This window comes from Micromys minutus, assembly GCF_963924665.1.
Source record: "Micromys minutus genome assembly, chromosome: X".
In the NCBI taxonomy this organism is placed as follows: domain Eukaryota; kingdom Metazoa; phylum Chordata; class Mammalia; order Rodentia; family Muridae; genus Micromys; species Micromys minutus.
In genome coordinates this window covers 92,129,638-92,150,610 of record NC_137970.1, presented here as the reverse complement: position 1 = coordinate 92,150,610, position 20,973 = coordinate 92,129,638, and the positions used below count along the sequence as shown (strand labels likewise).

Below are 20,973 nucleotides of genomic sequence, written 5' to 3'. Positions count from 1 at the left end.
TTAAGATGTTTTCTTTTTTTAAGATTTTTTTAAAGATTTATGTATATGAGTACACTGTAGCTGTCTTCAGACACACCAGAAGAGGGCATCAGATCCCATTACAGATGGTTGTGAGCCACCATGTGGTTGCTGGGAATTGAACTCAGGACCTCTGGAAGAGCACTAAACTGCTGAGCCATCTCTCCAGCCCTCCATGGTCTTAGTGTTGTAGTAAGGCAAAATAGTCTGAATGACTATCTTCAGGATAAATATTTCTGTTTTCAGAGAACTTGTACTCACACCCAGAAACCCATGTAGAATGAAAGTTGTAAGATCTGCATCACTTTTGATGCTGACAACTCTCCCGCCATTTCCATTGATACATGTGATACATGAATGTGTGTGCACATGTGTGCAGGTATGCTGGGTAACAAATTGCTGCATAGTCACAACTGGCTAGAGATTTGAAATTGAATCCTGTTTACACAGGAAACTCAACACAGCATTTACCAAGGCATGCTTGCCCACTTCCAGTGTTACAGCTTTTGGATTAAACTAACTGTATCCTTATTTAATGAGGATCACAAAAGAAAGCATTTGGGTTACTTCCTGTATTTTCTGAGAAAATAATTTGTCTGTTTTGCTTTACGACAAGTAGAATTCATTTACAAACTAATTTTGAAAGTACCAGTCAGAGGTAGAAAATACATACATAAGACAAATGCAGATGCAGAGATCTGACAGGTTTCATCTAAAACTTTTAGCCAGGTGTCAGGTACTATATAACACAAGCCACACTAGTCTGGCAAAGAATAGCTGAAACTGAAATTGTTTCTAGTGTATAGAAGCTCATATACTTGGTGCCTTTTATCTACATTTGTGAGAAAGACAAATTACTTTCTCAGTTAAAAAATAATCTTCTGATGAGTAGCAGCAAGGAGCAGCAGCTCTCTGAACATCTGAAAGCTGTCAGGTGGGTAGCATGACGTCTAGTTCTGATTTGCACTTTTTTTTTTCAGCTTCAGGTAATTAGTTTTCAGTGGTGTCGATGTTCCTTATGAGCAAAAGAGTCAAAAGTTAAAGTGACTGGGGAGTTATAGCTGGGAGGAAAATGTTTGGACAAGTAAGCAAGGGGCATGGAGGAGATATTAGAGATTTTGAGGGGAGTAGATTGGGATTCCAATGAACTAAAGATTGAAAGTTACAAAAAGAGGAGAAGCAAAAGTAGGGTAAAGGAAAAGCTCTCCTTTTTTAATTTCAAAGGTACTTTTAAAGATAGCTAAAGGAAAAAAAGCTTTGAGACTTACTGTAGTCAATAGCTTGCTGAAAGTGGTTAGGATGCAGATCTCAGTTGGCTGTTTACAAGAGCCTGATCACCTTTGTGTGCCCTGACAGAAAACCAATTAACTCTCAGCACACAATGAGAAAAGCTATAGTTTCTGGGAGGGAACAGTCAATCTAATGTTTCCTCCCAAACCAAGGAATTAACTTAATTTTTTTCTTCTGCTACTCTAAACTCGGGAATGAAGAAGCAAAATGTTTTTGCTGCCTCAAAAACAAAAACCCCAAGGTCTCACTGTAGCTCTGTCCTGAGACTGTAGATGAGGCTAACCTTACACAAAAAAGATCCATCTGCCTACCCATCCCATGTGCTGGAATTAAAGGTATGTGCCACCAAGCCTAGCTACTTTTGCCCTTTAAAGAAGCTTAGTAGGCAGAGATGTGAGTGGATAGTGTTTGATGTTTTGACACCTGCCAGTATTTTTGGGACTCTGGCAACCTGTAGAATAAATGGGATGTCCCAGAGATGCCATTGTTATCACCCAAAACTATAGACTGGGTCTTGCTATGTAGTCCTTGTGACCTGAAATGAAGCTCACTATGTAAGCCAGGCTGGACTGCAGCTTGTGATCTTCCTCTTTCTGTATGGGAATTCAGAGCTTACTCTTTATAGTTCATAATTGCATGGATCCCTCTAATAAACAGCTGGTTTACAAGATAAAATGTAAGTAATGGTATGTGTGTCTGCTGCATACTCGGGGAATCTTTCTCCTCTCTTTGTGTTCATTTGATTTGTTTAGAGAATACTATTTATTTCTAGAATACTCATTGGTTCATACATTTCTGTGTGTCTTCTAGATATCTTTAAAATAAATAAGACTTAATTTACTTTATTTTTCTTATATAAAAACTCAATGTGGTGGCCACAGCTGGAATCAGGGTCCCCCAAATTGAGACTCTGGTGTGGGTTTGCACAAGATGGTCAGTGAATTCCTGGTAAAGATCCTTAGTGAACATAGTCTTCAGAGGTGGAGGGTCTCGTAGTTATAGGTTTCAGAGATGGCATCAAAGTTAGGGTTCTCTAGAGGAACATGTCTGATAGAATATATATTCTAATACATATTTATTTTATATATAGATTATATAAAGGGGATTTTTGTAATATATTCATTCTATATAAAATATAGAGGAGGTTTATTAGAATGGCTTATAGTCTGTGGTCTAGCTAGTCCAACAATGGCTATGTGGATAGCCATTCTTACCCTTCCAAGTTATTCTCACAAACTAAACTTTACTATTATTATTATTATTATTATTATTATTATTATTATTATTATTATTATTTGCTGTTTTCAAAAAGCTTTATCTTTTTCTTGGTCCAAGACTTGGGAGAGGCTCCAGGGCAGTTACAAAGCTTCCTAGTAGCTTTAGAGGTTCATTCAGCTGGAGGTCCTGAGGCGGCTGGTGCAGAGCAGAGGAGGGAGCCCCTTGGAAGGCACAGAGGCCTCCTAGTCCTGCTTGAGAGTGATGTGCTCAAAGATACTCGCCCAGAGATCCCTGGGGCACGCCAGTCTGTGCTGGTTGTGGCCCTGCCAGCCGATGGAGGTTGGTCAGGTGGTTGCCCATCTTCTTGGAGCTTCACCTCCTTATCCAGGAAGTGGCTTTCCAAGAAGTCACAGAGATGCGGGTCTGTGTAGACAGAACCCAGGGCATGTAGATCCAAGAGGGCCTGGTTCAGGTTCTTCTCCAGGGCCAAGGCAGCTTCCATGGCCTCCTGGGTTTTACCCCATTCATCTTGAGATGGATTCTGCACATCCTGGAACAGTACACGGCTCTCATGATCGTTCTGCAACTTGAGACACTTGGCACCCTCACGTTTCTCATCGGCCAGTTCACGGAAGAAGTGGCCTATGCTCTCCAAAGCTATGTCATCCCAATCAAAAAAAGAAGCCCAGAGAGCAAGGTAGGTGTAGGAGGCCTGCAGGTGCAAGCTGACCAGGAGGTTCACGGCAGCTTCCACTTCGGTGGAAAAATTCTGACGAATCTGAGAGGTCTTGGCTAATGAGTATAGTGCTAACCACAAAGACGGTGCTGGCTGGTCCTAGGAGGCGAAGGCAGCAAGGAGATGGTCCTGGAGGCTGCAACCGGATAGACTTGTAAGACAGCTGGGAGCTAATAAAGTGGAGGTCACCGGGTCTATTCGATCCAAACACTGCTGAAACAAGACACAGATCCACGGGACCTCCAAAGCAGTGCTTCCTAAGCATTTTAAAACTGTCTCAGGATGTTGCCAAGGCTAGCCTCCTGTGGTCACACCATATTACAGTTTACCTTGTAACCTTATAAGTGCTGGAATTACAGGTGCATGACACCAAGCCTATTGGTCAAAAACTATATATTATGTGCCTGTTAATATATAGAGAAAACTTTTCTCATGGTTTAATTTTTATTGTGTTGTAGTATAGCCAGCCAGGCTCTCTGTAGTTTAGATTGACCTTGTCTCAGTCTTGTCTCAGTGTCTTTGACTGCTATAATTGTAGTTATAAACCACCATGTTTGGTTTCATGGTGTGTGTATGGGGAGGGGCTGTTTTTTCTGCATGTATCATGCGCATGCTTTGTGTCTGAAGGGGCCAGCAGAGGGCTTCAAGATTCTCTGGAACTGGAGTTATAGGTAGTTGTTAGTCCTCATGTAGTAGCTGGAAATTAAACTCAAGTCCCCTGGAAGAGCAGTCAATGCTTTTAACTGCGGAGTCATCTCTCTGGCTACAGTATTTCTTTATATATTTGAAACAGGTAACAGGGCACTCTTTTTTTATTGCACATTTTATGTATTTGCATTTCCTAGTTCCCCCATCCCATCCACCCTCTCTGCTTCTACGAGGATGCTCTTCCTACCACCTACCCACTCCCACCTCACTGCCCTGGCATTCCCCTACACTGGGGAAATTGAGCCTTCACAGGACAGAGGGTCTCTCCTCCCATTGATGTCCATGGAGGCCATCCTCTGCTACATGTGCAGCTAGAGCCATGGGTCCCTCCATTTCTACTCTTTGGTTGGTGGTTTAGTCCCTGGGAGTTCTGGGGGTCTGGTTGGTTGATATTGTTGTTCTTCCCATGGGGTTATAAACCCTTTCAGCTAACAGGGCACTCATTCTTAAGTTCGAACTAATATAAATATCAAAATGAGTTGATTTTAGGTACCCAAGTTTTTTATTGATTAAACTCTCCCATGTGTGCAACATGTATTCATGTATGTGCACATGTGTGTGTGTATGTGTGTTGAGTGTGTGTGTGTTCAGCCTCATCTAAAAAGTATTTGAGGCCAGTCTGGGCTCTGTGAAATCCTGCCTCTGAAAACCAAAAGGTTTTGTATTGCTTTGAGATGAGGGCCTTCTCTGTATCCAAGGCTGACTTTGAACTCACTATGTGCTGCAGACTGGTTTCAAATTCAAGATAACCCTTCTCTCTCAGCCTTCTAAGAGCCGGCTTTGTATGTGTGTACCACCATGCCTGGCTCTATACTTGAACTGTTTTTTAACATTTCACAGATAGTAAATTGTATTAAGCACAGACATTCATTGCTTTGGTTGTTTTTGCTTTCTAATTATTGCCATGTGACTACATTGTAAAAGCATTTTTAAAAGGTAATTTCCATTCAGTTCTTTGTGGTGGTTAGCATTATACCTAAGAAGGCAACATGGAGTGTCTGAATTCTAAACAGATGACACAAGAGAAAGGCAAATTTACAAGCCCACAAACTTTTAGGAGTCTCCTGTCCTTGACTTGAGAAGTAATTTAGGCTATCTATGGAGCTATGGTCTTTCAAGCTTCTCCCTGATTCAGCTGTAAGTAAAGGAGACTATAAACATATTAAATAGTTATAGTTTACAAAGTGTTTGGAAATCTCAAGTATCTTACTTAACCAGCATGGTTTTGCTTTTGGTCACTTTAAGAGAAAAGTAGCTATAAAAGCTCAATTTTAAAAACAAAATGCATTTGTGTATATGCATACATGTGTTTGTGAGTGCAATCCTGTGTGTGTGTGTGTGTGTGTGTGTGTGTGTGCAGGTGATGAGGTTGTTTGGTATCTTCCTCTCTTTCTGTCCCTTTGAGGGACAGTCTTGCACTGGACCTAGGCCTTGTGTTACTGCTACTAGGGTGGAAGTCAGCAGGCTTCAGACCATCCAGTCTCCCTTCCTCCTGCAGCAGTGGGGTTCCATGGGTGAGGCTCGGCTTGTTACCTAGGTGCTAGAATCAGAATTCAAGGTCTTCTGATTGCTCAATAAATGTTCTTAATCACTGAGTCTCTTCAGCACTCGGGTAAAATAAATATTTTAGCTAAGAATGGGTAGCATGAAAGCCTCAAACCTCTTGGAACTCATGGAACCTGTATTTAGTCTTTTAATTTTATGCATAGGTAGAAATTTGTAAATAGAGTATTACTTCCTTCACAGTTGAAGTGAACTAAGAGGATTGATTCTTTTGGACTGATTGATAGATGTAATTCCTATAAGCTCAGCATGTTGATATACTCAACTTCTTAAACCCCAACACTTAGGACATAGAGGCAGAAGGACTGAGATTTCAGTGGCATGCTTGGCTACATAGCAACTCAAGACCATCCTGAGCTATATAAGTTTGTCTCAAAAATTAATTCCAACATAGCTTAATTAAGAGCAGAGGTTGGAAGGCCTGTGCTCTCTCATCACTGCTTGCTGAAAAACCCATTACTATTCCAAGGCTGGAAGAAAGTATTCAAGAAAGAGAAAGCCTTTAATGGGGGCTGCCTGGACTCAGAAGACTCAAAAGTGGGGGAAGAGAAGCCCTGGCCCATCAAACAGCCCCCTTCTGTTTTCCAAGGGATGCTTCCAAACACTTCTGTGAAGGTCTTTTGGCCAAGGCTAAGAACCCTGGCACCAGGCATGCATGTGATGCATACACATAGTTGCAGACAGAACAGTCTTAGAATCTTCCTAGAGGAGTGAAAAGGTGCTGACTCACAAAAGCTGCACAAGGGCTAGAGAAATAGCTCAGTAGGCAAAGTGCCTTCTATTTAAGCATAAGAACCTAAGTTCGAACTTTGGTGGCCACATTTTTTAAAAAGCCACTTGTGCTAGCCTGTACTTGCAATGCTGAGGAGGTAGAGACCTGCAGATCCCTGGTGCTTGGTGGCCAACCAGTTTAGCATATTCAACAAGGCTCAGGCCAATGGGACCCTTTCTCCAAACTCACGGTCAATGATGCCTCTAGATTCTATCTAAAACACACATATACACACACAATTTAAAAATTATATACTAAGTGTGTTTGGTAGTTTTATTCATCATACTTACCAAAAACATTTAAAAAAACAAGAATGTTCTTAAAGTGGTGATGGGGCAATATTGAACAATATAAAGGAACAACTAACTATTGATGCATTCAAAAATACATGTGTCTCAAATTCATTCTGCTGAGTGAAAGAACCTAGAACCAAGAGCCTTTCTTCGGCACAACTTCATTTCATTGTATACTGGAATAGGCAAAACTAAATGGAAACCAGATCCGTGACTACCATGAGTAGCAGTAGGAAAGCCAGAGACCACAAGAGTGCTAAATGGGAGTTTGAGGAATCATAGAATCATTCTTTGCCTTACTTGTGCATGTAAAATTGCAGGATTGTATCCCCAAAATAAATTCCCCCATAAAATAAATTTCCAACATTTTAAAGATGATTCTAAAAGAGCAGTAAGCTGTACAGCATTCAAATAAGCAGAGTTAAACAAAACACAAAGGCAACCTAGTGGACTACTTATAACCAAGAACTCTCAGTTAAAAAGTCAGAAAATCCACAGATTGGGAGGTGAAATCCATAGTGCACACAACTACACAGAATCAACATTCCAAAAATCCAAGTATTTTTTAAGTCAAGAAGAAAGATCTAGATAACTCATAAATTAGCAAAATAATAGTAGCCAGCACAGAATAGGAAACCAAGTGATGTACAAAATCTGGCTGAAATCAGAGGAATTCAAAGGAAAACAGTAAGGCAGGTCACATGCCTTGGAGTGCAAACAATGGCAAAGGCCATGTGCATTAAAGCTCAGCTAGAGAGCGAGCCATCTGCAGCAGGATAGAAGTTGGCGTGACTAGTTTCACTGTTATTGTGTAGTTCATCTGGGATTGTAAATCTAGTAGTGGGGAGCAGGAGAGATGGTCCCGTGGTAAGAGCATGTCTTAGGGTTTCTATTGCTGTGGTGAAACACTGTGACAAAAGCAACTCGGGGAGGAAAGGGTTCATTCAGCTTACACTTCCATATCACTGTTCATCAATGAAGGAAGTGGGGACAGGAACTCAAACAGGGCAGGTTAAGGGAGACATGGGCTGACACAGAGGCAGTGGAGGAGTGCTGCTTACTGGCTTGGTCCCCATGGCTTCCTCAGCCTGCTTTCTTAATAGAACCTAGGACCACAGGCCTAGGGATCCCAACACCCACACTGGCTGCGCCTTCCTCCATCAATCTCTAATTAAGAAAATGACCTACCAGCCTGCCTACATCTCAATCTTATGGAGGGGTTCCCTCCTCTCAGATGACCTCGGTTTGTATCAAATTGACAACACTATCCAGTACAAAGCACTTGTCCTTGCATAGGACCCAGGTTCAGTTCTTAGCACCCACATGATGGAACACAACCATCTGCAATTGCCATCCCTTTTTCTGTCCTCTTTGGGAGCAATACATACACATGGTACACACACATACATGCAGGCAAAACTTCATACACATAAAATAATAAATATTAAGAATGCTAATATGTCAGATATTGTAAAAGACATGATTTTGTAAATTCCTGTATAAATAGAGTCAATCATGATTGGAGTCACTCACTGAGTTTGTTGCCATATCAAGGATGTGACTCTTCAAAAAGTATCCTGCCTCTCTAATTCAAGATGTGGACAGTAGCAATCTTCAGAGACTCTCAAGACTGAATTGTCATAAACGATTGCAAAGACTCTGGCTGGGCATGGTAACATATGCCTTTAAACCCAGCACCAGGGACGCAGAGGTAGGCAGAACTTGACAACAGAGGCAGAACATGGTTTGAGGCCAGCCTGGTCTACACAGGGAGTTTCGAGCTAGTTAACGATACAGAGTGAAACCCTGTCTCAAGAAAAAAGAAAGGAAAAAAAATGTCCGAAATTGGGTTGGGAGGATATCCCAGAAGTAGGCCACGAGGTTGGTACAGGGAGACAGGGAGAAAGGATATGAATATTTCTATCGGCCTCATTGCCAGGACCTGGGAGTGTAGTGGGAGCAAGCCAGAGCTAGCCTCTGCTCCACTCTAACTCTCTTTGGAGGGCACAGATGAGGAAATATGCAGCGTGGAACATGACGGGGAGCTCTGGACACTTGAAGGAAGTCCACCCAACCCAGGCTTGGAGAGCAGACACTTCCCAGAATAGAATCGAGTGAAAGCAGGAAAGGTTATACTCAGGGACGTGAGAGAGGAAAGCTACAGAGGTGGCCAGGAGCCAAGCAATGCTGAGCATGCTGAAGCAGAAGAGAAATAAAAAGACTATGTCAGTGCTCCGGAGGGAGAGCCTCAGACTCCCAACTGTCTCTCCTACTTCACACTAGGAACTTGAACAGATCATCCGTGATTTTAAAAAGCCTTGGTTCACTCATAAAATGAGGACAGTCATTGTTACAGGCTAGTGATAGATAGCAGCATAAAGTACCTAACATGTGCTTAGTAAGCGACTTACCTTCCTAACTTCCTTCCCTCCTTCCATTTTTTTTTTTTTTTTTAAGATTTATTTATTATATGTGAGTACACTGTAGCTGTTTTCACACACACCAGAAGAGGGCATTGAATCCCATTACAGATGGTTGTGAGCCACCATGTGCTTGCTGGGAATTGAACTCAGGACCTCTGGAAGAGCAGTCAGTGCCCTTAACTGCTGAGCCATCTCTCCAGTCTTCTTTCTTTCTTTCTTTCTTTCTTTCTTTCTTTCTTTCTTTCTTTCTTTCTTTCTTTCTTTCATTCATTCATTCATTCATTCATTCTTTTCTTTCTTTCTTTCTTTTTTGAGACAGGGTTTATCTGCATATCCCTGGCTGTCCTGGAACTCACTCCTTAGACCATGTGGCCTTGAACTCACAAAAATCTGTCTGCTTCTGTCTCTTGAATGCTGGAATTAAACTTATACCACCACCACCTGACAATAAACAATTATTTTTACATTATTTCTTGTTATATGAAGCTGATACTTTGACTGTTAGAGACTTTGTCTCACAAATTTCTACATATTATATTTTACTCTTACAAAATTAAGACTTTTTCATTTTTCTTTTAATCTTTCTTGACTAAGAAACAGACATTTTACATATTTTTGTAATTGTATTTGGCCTCCCCTTATTTTTATAATTTGTTATCCTCGGCTTTAATACTTTAAACACTATCATGTCTTCACAGATGTTTTTCCCTCTTCTCCAGTCTCCTTGAAACAAGGTAATACAGATTGCTACCATTTAGGAAAGCGCGCCATCTCGCGGTCATTTCGAGTAACTACAAAACACCATGCTTCCATTTCTGTGGTCTGCTTAAAGCTGCCTTTCCTTCCTTCCTCCCTCCCTCCAGTCATTTTCTCTCTCCCTCCTTCTCTCTCTCTCTCTCTTCTTTCTTTTCCCTCCTCCTCCTCCTCCTCCTCCTCCTCCTGTTTTTCAACTTATTTACTTTATGTGTGTAGATGTTTTGCCTGCTTGCATGCTTGCATGCGTGTGGCTGGCATCCATGGAAGTCAGAAGAGTGGGTCAGATTCCTAGCTAAGGGCTAAGCCAGATCTCTAGTGTCCAGCCTCAAGCTTTAAGCAGAAACTCTTGAGTCTTGGAGCCCAGAGTGGTTCACAATACAAAGTTTCTATTATAAGACTATGTTGTTCCGAACTTTCCAAAGTTCCAACACTTTCCCCCTCCCCCACTTGAATGCTTTTGTGCACAGGAGTCATCAGATACACAGAGCCCCTCCCAAAGAAAAGTCACAAGATCTGTAGACCCTCATCTCCCTGATTACTTTATGGCTTTATCCTGCCATTTCCAAAGTGCAAAGTGCAAGTTCATCGTTTCACAGAATCAGTTTTTTGTGTGTTCCATTAATTTTGAAACACCACCCACATACAAAAGAGAGAGAGAGAGGCTAAATTATAGGACAATGTTTGGGAGAATGAGAGTTAAGCATTACTTGTAGGACTTGTCTGAGAGCTTGCAGTGCTGATGTATATTCTGAATATACAAGAAGTGACTCTAGCCTTTTAACACCAGTCCGCGGCAGACCCACCTTCCAGTATTCCGCAACACTGCAGTATTCCGTTGAATACTGTTGAAAATGCTGCCCTGTGGCACAAGTAAATTTGGTAAGTCTTTTTACATCCTTTCATTGCATTTTGAAACAAGCCATTGAGAGAATGTCTTCTGTTACCGTCAAGCTGAGTCTGAGAGCAACTTCTGTGTAGCTAACGTCACAAAGCTCAGGACTGGAGTCAGGCCAAAGCCAATAGTTAGGGTGACCGTGGGAAAATTTTGTTCAAACTCAGATTCAGCTGAGTGATATTAGTGTGCGGGCTGGGGGGTGTGCCACAGTGCACATGTGAAGGTCAGAGGGCAAGTTGCAGACGTCAGTTCCCCTTCTACTTTGTGGGACCTGGGGATTGGTGAAACCAAGGTCATTGTGCTTGGCAGTAAACCCCTTCATTTATCTCTCACCAGACCTTAGTTTTTGAAATAATTCATTTTGGCCTCAAGTTGGATTTTACTGTGTTGTCATATAAAAACTATTTTCAAAAATGAAACCCTTTGTTTAAAAATAGCATCTATCTCTTTTACCGAGACCCATCAACATGGGCCGAGTTCGCACCAAGACTGTGAAGAAGGCGGCCCGGGTCATTATCAAGAAGTACTACACACGCCTGGGCGATGACTACACACCAACAAGCGCGTGTGCGAGAAAATCGCCATCATCCCCAGCAAGACACTTGGGAACAAGATAGCCGGCTATGTGACGCATCTGATGAAGCGCATTCAGAGAGGTCCTGTGAGAGGAATCTCTATCAAGATGCAGGAAGAGGAGAGAGAGAGGAGAGATAACTACGTTCCTGAGGTCTCGGCCCTAGATCAGGAGATCACTGAGGTAGATCCTGACACCAAGGAAATGCTGAAGCTTCTGGACTTTGGCAGTCTCTCTGACCTCCAGGTCACTCAGCCTTCAGTTGGGATGAATTTCAAAACACCACGTGTAGCTGTTTAATCTGTGATGCCATATTTTCAATAAACCTGAAAACAAGAAAAAAACCCATCTATGTATATGTAAGACAAGTATATATTAATAGCATCTATGTATATTTTTTTAAAGTATATGTATATGCACTTTGAGCACTTGCACTTGAATTCGTGAGCACACACACATAAAGAGCCGGGGGACGAAATTCTCCTATGTTGCCTAGGCTAAGGCTTGAACTCATAATTCCGCTTCAGTTTTTCAAATGTTCTGTGTAATGATTACCTACATATTTAAAGCTCCTAGAGGGAGAGCAATTATTGCACATTGTGGATAAGTTCCTTTAGGCCTATGTTTTATAGTGTATCACTGATACTTATGACCTTATTCAGTGATGTAACCAGTGCATAAGCATGGGGCTCCAAATGTAATCTTGACTTTAAGAAAGCTGGTCCGGGCTGGAGAGATGGCTCAGCGGTTAAGAGCACTGACTGCTCTTCCAGAGGTCCTGAGTTCAATTCCCAGCAACCACACGGTGTCTCACAACCATCTGTAATGAGATTTGATGCCCTCTTCTGGTGTGTCTGAACACAGCTACAGTGTATTATATAGAATAAATATTAAAAAAGAAAGAAAGCTGGCCAATGGCACATGCTGGCGAGGATGCAGAGAAAGATGAACATTCCACCATTGCTAGTGGGATTGCAAACTGGCACAACCACTCTGAAAATCAGTCTGGCAGTTGCTCAGAAAATTGGAAAAAGATCCTCCTGAAGACCCAGCTATATTACTCTTGGGCATATACCCAAAAGATGCTCCACCATGCATGCCACAGGGGCACATGTTCCACTATGTTCACAGCAGCCTTATTTGTGATAGCCAGAACCTGGAAAAAACCCAGATGTTCCACAAGGGAAGAATGGATACAGAAGACGTGGTTAATGAGCCACCATGTGGTTGCTGGGAATTGAACTCAGGACCCACAGAAGAGCAGACAGTGCTCTTAACCTCTGAGCCATCTCTCTAGCCCACAGATCTTTTTCGTTTATTTGTTTGAGGTTTTTGTTTGTTTTTTAAAGCATCAATTAGTAAAATAATTAAGTGTGCACTTAGAGTTGCAAGAACATTCAGACTGCTTCCTGTACATTTCGTGGCTTCTCACACATATTTCATGGACAATTTCACTGACCCGCCAATTCTCAAATCTTCCATTGGTCTTACTAACCTGACAGCTTCTGAAATTCACATTTGGAACTTTAAGCCAAAGACTCTCAACCTTTCTAATGCTATGGCCCTTTTGATACAATTCCTCATGTTGTGGTGACCCTCAACTGTCAAGTTATTTTCATTGCTACTTCATAACTGTAATTTTGCTACCATGATGAACCTTAATGTAAATATCTGATATGCAGGATGTCTGATATGTGACCCCTGTGCGGCTTGAGATCCACAGGTTGAGAACCAGTAGGCCCTAGTCCAAGGACCCACTGATCAATAAATACGCCGAGCAGTAGGCAGCTGGATGACACCAAATGCTTCCTTCTACCCATCCTGAAGGCTTGAGGTGGTTAGCTGTTCCCACCTGCTAAAATCAGAGCAGATTTCCTCTTTTCACTGATTCGTCTGCTTTCTTGATGAGGAAGTTAATTACATTCCAACCACAAATGTTAGGAAAAGGAATGAATTTTCTGAGTTTGGAGAGATGACTCAGAGGTTAAGAGCACTTGCTGCTCTTGCAAAGGACCCAAGTTTGGTTTCTAGCGTTTACATGGTAGCTCATACCCATACATAACTCCACTTCCAGGGGATCTGACACCCTCTTCTCACTTCCACAGATAACACTCACATATGTGGTGCACATGCATACACGCAGGCAAGACACTCATGCACATAAAATAAATGAGTCTTTTTTTTTCCAAAAAGAAACGAGAGGCTGGAAAGAAGAACACTGGCTGCTCTTGCACAGGATCCAGGTTTGGTTCCCAGCACCCGCATGGTGGCTCACACTGTTTGGAATTTGAGTTTCACGGCATCTGGGACCTTCTTGTGATACACTCAAGTTCCTGAACATAGGTGATACACATACACACACACACACACACATACATCAAATAAATCAATATTTTTTAAGAGGCAAGTTATCAATGCTTGTCACTGAAACTTCACTGTGTGAGACTGTGGAGTAAACTGTAGCTCTCTGATGACATTACCTTTATTACTCCTATGTGTATCAGGATTAGAACTCAGAGCCTCCTACTCTGAGGCATGAGTTTTTTCAGTAACACTGAACTTTACCCCCCAGCTTTAAATATTTTTGTTTTACATTGCTGGGCAGTGGTGGCACATAGCTTTAATCCCAGCACTCAGGCAGCAGAGACAGACAGATCTCTGTGAGTTCGAGGCCAGCCTAGTGTAAAGAGTGAATTCCAGGATGGCCAGAGCTACACAGAGAAACCTTGACTAGAAAAACTGAATTTTTTTTTTATGTTGACCAGGGCTTTGCTGAGTGGTCTTAATGCTGGAATTTGTCATACCCCACCTGCAGCCTCCTAACTAGCTGTGACCCCAGTTACACGCTACCATGCCCTGCAGACCAAAAGCATTTTAATGCAACTTTTGGGGGTGGGAAGCAGAACTAAGACAGAACCCAGGATTGTCCATGATAGCCAATTGCTTTACCACTGAGCTGTATGTCCATTCACAACGCAACTATTAATGGTAACATTTAGTCCAAAGACGAGAGCAATGTGGGATTAAAGTGCTCAGTTGGATGAGATGTGAGGAATCCAGTGTAAACTGAGACTGTCCAATGGGAAGTGGTAGACATGGTCATCCCGGCTACGCTTCTCTCTGGATTCTTATCCCCTCAACATTAGTCCTCTCCAATTTCCTGGACTAATGTCACAATGGCAATGACTAACTACTGACCCAGTTAATTATGCCAGCTTCTTTTCAGTGTTCCTTCTTCTAGCTTCTGGGGAGTTTTTGTCCCAACCTTGCTTTTCCTTTTTGTTCCCCTTTTTCAAATGTTAATACCTCTCAGTAGTCCATTTGGTCCCTGCTTCTACTCTCTTTTTATGAGCCTGCATCTACTTCTATGGCTTTAAAGTTCATTTTTTTCCAGGGTCATAGAAATGGCTCATCAGTTAAGTTAAGCTGCTCTTGCAGAAGACCCAGTTTGATTCTCAGAACCCACGTGACAACTCAAAATCAACTGCAGTTCCAGATCTAAAACATTTAATGTCCCGTCTGGCCTCCCAGGGCACTGTATACTATACACATCGTACACTTATGTGTGGGCAACGTGTTGAAAGAAATAATAACTTTTGGGGTCTTTTTTGATTTTTGAGTCAGGGTCTTTGTCAATGTTCATGAACTCACTTTGTGTGTTAATAAGCACCATCATTACGCCTATCATACCTTTAGGATTTATGTTTACTTGTGTGTGTGTGTGTGTGTGTGTGTGTGTGTGCATGTGCGTGCACATGAGAGTGTAGTTACCTGCAGAGAACAGAGTCATCTAATCCCTTGAATCTGGAGTTACACATGGCTGTAAGCTGCTTTCAGTATTCCAAAGGATCAGAAAATACTCTTAACTGCTAAGCCATCCCTTCAGCCATTATCCTATTTTTAATGTCATAAGAATCATAACATTTGAAATGATTTTCTCTAATTACTCCTCACCAGCCTCCTAAACTAGAATAGAAACTCCTTGAAATTAGAGCGATCCCTGCTTTATCCATCACAGTATGCCTGATCCACAAGAAGTGTTCTATAACCATTTGTTGATTTGAAACAAAGAATGGAAGAAAGAGAAAGAGAGAATGAACACATGATCCTGTGCAAAACGTCATAAAGCATTTTTTTCTCTCTTTTCTATTGTGGCATACATGGGAGCTTCCTGGGAGAAATGTAGGAAGTAGCCATGTTGGCTGAGGGTCCAGGTAGGGTATAAATGACCTAATGTAGGTGCCTGCTGACACATAAAATAATTCAGATTTTAAAAGAAAGTAATTATAGCAAGTATAACTATTTAAAAATTTTAATGATGTTTTAAACATAATTTTACTTTTTACTTATTTGCTTTACAGTCCACTCACTGCTCCACTCCCAATCACCCCCTCCCACAATCCTTCCCCCATTTCCCTCCTCTTCCTCTGAGCAGGTGCCTCCCCCCCCTTATCCCACCCCCCACCACACTTCAAGTCTTTGCTATGCTAGGCACTTCCTCTCCCACTGAGGCCAGACAAGGCAGCTCCACTTGAAGAACATTTCTCACATACAGGCAACAAACAGCTTTTGGGGTAGCACCTGCTCCAGTTGTTCAGAACCCACATGTGTGTTCTTTGATTCATTCAGTCTGAGAGCCCCAAGGATCCAGGATAGACTCTGTTGGTCTTCTTGTGGAGTTCCTATCATATCACCCCAGAGGCTACAGTTCCTCATCCTGTTCTTCCACGAAAGTCCCCAAGCTCTGTCCATTGTTTGGCTGTGGGAATCTTCATCTGTCTTGAGTCAGCTGCTGGGTGGAGCCTCTCAGAGGACAGCCATACTTCTGTCTGCATTCATAAAAGTGTCAGGGATTGGTGCTTGCTCATGGGATGGGTCTCAAGTTGGGCTGGTTATTGGTTGTTCATTCCCTCAGTCTCTGCTCCATTCCTCATCGCTGTATTTCTTGTAGACAGGCTAAATTCGGATTGAAAGTTTTGTGGATGGGTTAGCGGCTCTTTTGATCTACTTGGTTTCCTGCCTGGCCACTGGAGGTGGCCTCTTCAGGTTCCATACACCCAATGATGTGAGTCACAGTTAAGGTCACCCCCATTGATTCTTGGGTGCCTCCCTTATCCCAACTCTCTGTCTTGTCCCGAATATGCCCCTCACCTCTCCACTCCAGTCATTTTCAGATTTCTATTCATTTCATGAGCAAGGCTATTCCTCCTATCATTCCCCACACCTGATTCTGAACACCCCTCTTTACTACCCATCCCCCTCCTTCCCATTTCCCTCTATCTCCCTCCTATGACTATTTTATTACCTTTTCTAAGTGAGATTCAAGCATCCTCTCTTGTGCCTTCCTTCTTGTTTAGTATCTTTGGGTGTGTGGAGTGTAGCATGGGTATCCTGTACTTTATGACTAATATCCACTTATAAGTGAGTGCATACCATTCATGTCCTTTTGGTACTGGGATACTCACTCAGGATGATATTCTCAAGTTTCATTTATTTGCCTGCAAAATTATGATGTTTTCATTGCAGCAATAGAAACCCAAACTAAGACAGGCAGCCATTTTTACAATATTAATTCTTTCAATCTATGAGCATGGAAACACTTTATTCTTAGACTCTTCAATTTCTATCTTGAATAGAATTTTTGTCGCGGTATTTAATTTTCTTGATAATGCCAAGGTATTTTTAAGGCTATACTGAAAGGGACAGTTTCCTTGATTTCTTCCTCAGCAGCTTACTATTGCCATATAGAAGGGCTACTGAGTTTTGTATGTTTTTATATGTATTCTTGTATGTTAATTTTATCTTCTAACACTTTGCTATTTAATGAGTTTTCTGATAGAGTCTTTAGGAAGTCTTATATAAGGAAGCATGTCTATCTGCAAGTAAGGATGCTTCGACTTCTTCCAAAATTTTTGGTAAGTAAGGTTTAAGTACATCTTTCACTTTTCTTATTATGTGATTTATTCTTTTCTAATAATTTTTCTTATTGGTGCTCGTGTGTTTGTGTGTGTGTGCTAGCCTTTTTGTATGTGTGTGTATGTGGAGGGCTGAAATTGATGCTGAGAATCTTCTTCCATCCCATCTTCATGGAAGCAGGGTGTGATGGATTATATATGCTTGGGTCAGGAAGTGGCACTGCTAGGAGGTGTGGCCTTGTTGGAGAAAGTGTGTCACTGTGGGGGTGGGCTTGGAGACCCTCCTCCTAGCTGCCTGGCAGCCAGTCTTCTCCTGTTTGCCTTCTGAACAAGATGTAGACCTCTCAGTTCCTCCTGTGCCGTGCCTGCCTGGACACTGCCATGCTGCCACATTGATGAGAACGGACTCAGCCTCTGAAGCTGTAAGCCAGCCCCGATTAAATGTTGTCCTTATAAGAGTTACTTTAGTCATGGTGTCTGTTCACAGCAGTAAAACCTTAACACCGAGTCATAATTAAAATGTTTGAGATACTGAACTCTATCCCAGGTCCTTATGCACTTTAGGTGGTTGTCCTAATACAGAGCTACTTGCCTATCCACTTTAATTCTATTTATCCCACCTATCTTTAAAGGTGTTAAAGCACACCAAGTATGAAACTGTTGTTTTTCTAATTATGTTCATGGATTTTCTAATTCTCTACTTCTACTTGTGGAAAAGTGACCTTTGTATCCACTCTCCTGGCTGGTAATTTTGTCTCTTCCTCTGCTGTCATCCAGGAGTTCTGGCTCCTGTTGCTGCTTCCGCATTGCTGAAGGACTGATCTCAGTCTTAGCTGTGTCCTGTTTAAAATCTTTCCTGGTCTTCCTTAACCTTAACGGCAACTGTCAAACCTAGCCTAATCTCGTCATCTATGCCGTTCTCTCCCTTGCAGCATCTTGCATAATCTCAGTGTGTCAGAGGAGAGGAAATGCAGACCGGATATACCTCTGCACTACTACCCTGCGTAGCCTGAGGCATTCAGCTTAGCTTTCAGAAGCCTGACTCAGCCAAACGGGGACTCATAGCTTGAATGCTGGAAAGATTTCCGGGTCTAGCCTGTACAATAAAGCACAGTTGGTTATTTTATTGAAGATTTTTAGTATAAGGGTGGACAGGAGGGTTAAAAATAAAGTTACTTCAAGGATGTACCGAGTGGGGTACATGTTTCCCAAGAGGGGGAAATAAGATGTACTGGACTGTGTCTACAAGCTTCTCCAAGAAAGAGTAAGCGATTAGTTGTCTCAGCATTGGTCATATCCATCCTCTTGATGGCTCTTGAATTAGATCTCAGGATGTTGCTAAGAAGCCTTCCATATTCATTTTCTCCCTATTTGACAAGAGCTACAGGAGGTGGCTCCAGAGATATATGTGGTGGAATTAGAATCCGATAAGGTAAACTTAGAAGCTGCTATGGTTACATAAAGAATTAGTACTTATCCTTCTTCTTTGTTTTTAAATTTATTTTCCATCCCCATCACAGGCCCCCTCTCTAGTCTTCCCAATCTTTTAATTATAAATCCCTGCCCCACTGGTCCCTCACCTTCTTCTCAGAGAAGGGGAGTCCCCCCCCCTTTGAGTACCACCCCACCCTGCCCTGGGGCATCTAGTCCCAGCAGGACTAAGCACTGTGGCTCAACCAGGCACTGCAGGTAGAGGGAAGGAGATCCAAAGGCAGACCACGGAGTCAGAGTCAGCTCCTGCTCCATCAGTTATGAGACCCACATGAAGGCCAAGCTGAACGTATGTTACAGATGTGTAAGGAGCCTAGGTTCAGCTCCTGCATGCTCCCTGGTTGGTAGTCTAGGCTCTGTAAGTCCCCATGGTCTCAGGATAATTGACTCTGGACCTTCTTGTGGTATCCTTGATCACGCCAGTTTGCTCGCTTCTTTTGTTTCCCTTTTAATCAATGTTTATTACCCATTCTTTAACAAATACAATTGTGGGGGGGACACTGATGTCCCCTACTCCATGTTACATACACCACACACATGGGAACACCAGCAGTCACTAAGAGTTCCTTCATATCAGCTGAAATCACAAGTCCTGTGGAGGCATCTGATCGGGGCACTTTCTTCTGATTACCCTTCCAAGTGGCCTCGGGATGCTGACCCTGGCTACCTAAATGATGAGAGCAAAAAGCACCATTCCAGTCTGTGGCTGGATCCCTGGAGGAAACCCAGATTCTGCAGCCAACCTCCTCAAGTCCTGAACTAATCTTGTGTAGACCAAGTGCTTCCTTGGTGCTGAGCGTGCAGGAGCTAATGGATAGGGCCTCCCAGCAATGTTGGCTACGCTCACTGCTGCACTCAGTTTGTGCCCATTACAAACAACCAAGGAACCTCGGTACCATGGGGATCTCTCTGCAGCATCCGCTGAGTTTACATCCGTGGACTCTCAAGCCTGCTCTGGTGGCACTCAGCCTACAACCAACCCAAGGGCCTGTTCACAGTACAGTCAGAATAACAGAGCTACTTAGGAGATCATTAGGAAACAGGAATATAAATACAATCCTTCAGAACCCAGTGCCACACCTTTCATCCCGGCAGCTGTGAGGCAGAGACGAGGAGGATTTCTGTAAATCCCAGGGCGTCCTGGTCTACTCGGTGATTCCGGGGCAGCCAGAGCTGTGCTGAATCACGGTGTGCAGGTGGGCAGCTATGGTTCCCCAGAGGCAAATGCCACAGCTTGCCGCCCAGGCTGTTGGGACAGTCGCACTAGCACTAGCAAGTACTGTAACTAAGAAAGGTGCTTCAAAAGCAGTCTGGTTGTGAGACATGCCTGGTCTACATAGAGAATTTCAGGACAGCTGCAGCTACACTGAGAGACCTTGTCTCAGAAAAAAAAAATCAAACAAACAAAAACAAAACAAAACAACAAAAACAAAAAAAAAACAAAAACCAACCAGACTTGGCAGAATTCTGCCTGGTAACTTCACGAGCCTAAGAAGTCTCAGAAGAACTGGATCAGACCACACCCTGCTGACCCTGTTCCACTCTGCACAGCATAAACACCGATACTTTAAGGACAGACTTCATGGGCTGGAGAGATGGCTCAGCGGTTAAGAGCACTGACTGATCTTCCAAAGGTCCTGAGTTCAATTCCCAGCAACCACATGGTGGCTCACAACCATCTGTAATGGGATCTGATGCCCTCTTCTGGTGTGTCTGAAGACAGCTATAGTGCACTCACATACATAAAATAAATAAATCTTCAAAAAAATTTTAAAAAAAGGACAGACTTCACTTGGAATGATTTTAGATAAAAGCACACACAGTCTCGTGAACATGCGTAGGAACCACGATGAAAAATTAACAAGCTTAGACACCTTTCACACACCTCAGTGTGACATTCCAACAGGGGACAAGCACAGCAGTGTCCACCCGTGTGCGTCACTCTCAGTAACTGGGGTAAAAAGGTTCTGTAGTGGTACTCAAGTGTGTTTTTTTTCCTGAAATTAAAAACAACAGTCGGAGTTGTTACCAGTCTCATTTTGCAGCTGGTGACAGATCCAAACCATGTCCAGAACAGCAGCAGATGCCACTTGGTGGTGCCCGGTCGGTATGGATCCAGAGCTACGTCAGACGGCATGGGGTTGCTGTGACTGGTCTTTCTGGCTCAACGGACAGTATAGCAAATCCTGATTCAACAGGAATCCCAGGTGACACATAAAGGCAAACATATTTCAAAGCATAAACAATAAGAATCTGGACTTGTGTGCAACCCGCTCTTCACCCTCTCCGAGTCCTCTCGTAAAGACTGTGGCTGGCCTTCC

At 42.7% G+C, this 20,973-nt stretch overlaps 2 pseudogenes across 2 annotated transcripts; one reads left to right on the top strand and one right to left on the bottom strand.

Moving 5' to 3' along the window:
* Nucleotides 1-2,768: 2,768 nt before the first annotated feature.
* LOC308415139 (ferritin light chain 1-like) lies at nt 2,769-11,141 on the bottom strand (annotated as a pseudogene). The gene is made up of 3 exons: nt 11,126-11,141; nt 10,581-10,636; nt 2,769-3,361 (listed from the first exon to the last, which is right to left on the bottom strand). The product of its transcript is annotated as a ferritin light chain 1-like (transcript).
* Nucleotides 11,140-11,546, top strand: LOC308414755 (small ribosomal subunit protein eS17-like; annotated as a pseudogene). The gene has a single exon. The product of its transcript is annotated as a small ribosomal subunit protein eS17-like (transcript).
* Nucleotides 11,547-20,973: the final 9,427 nt, after the last annotated feature.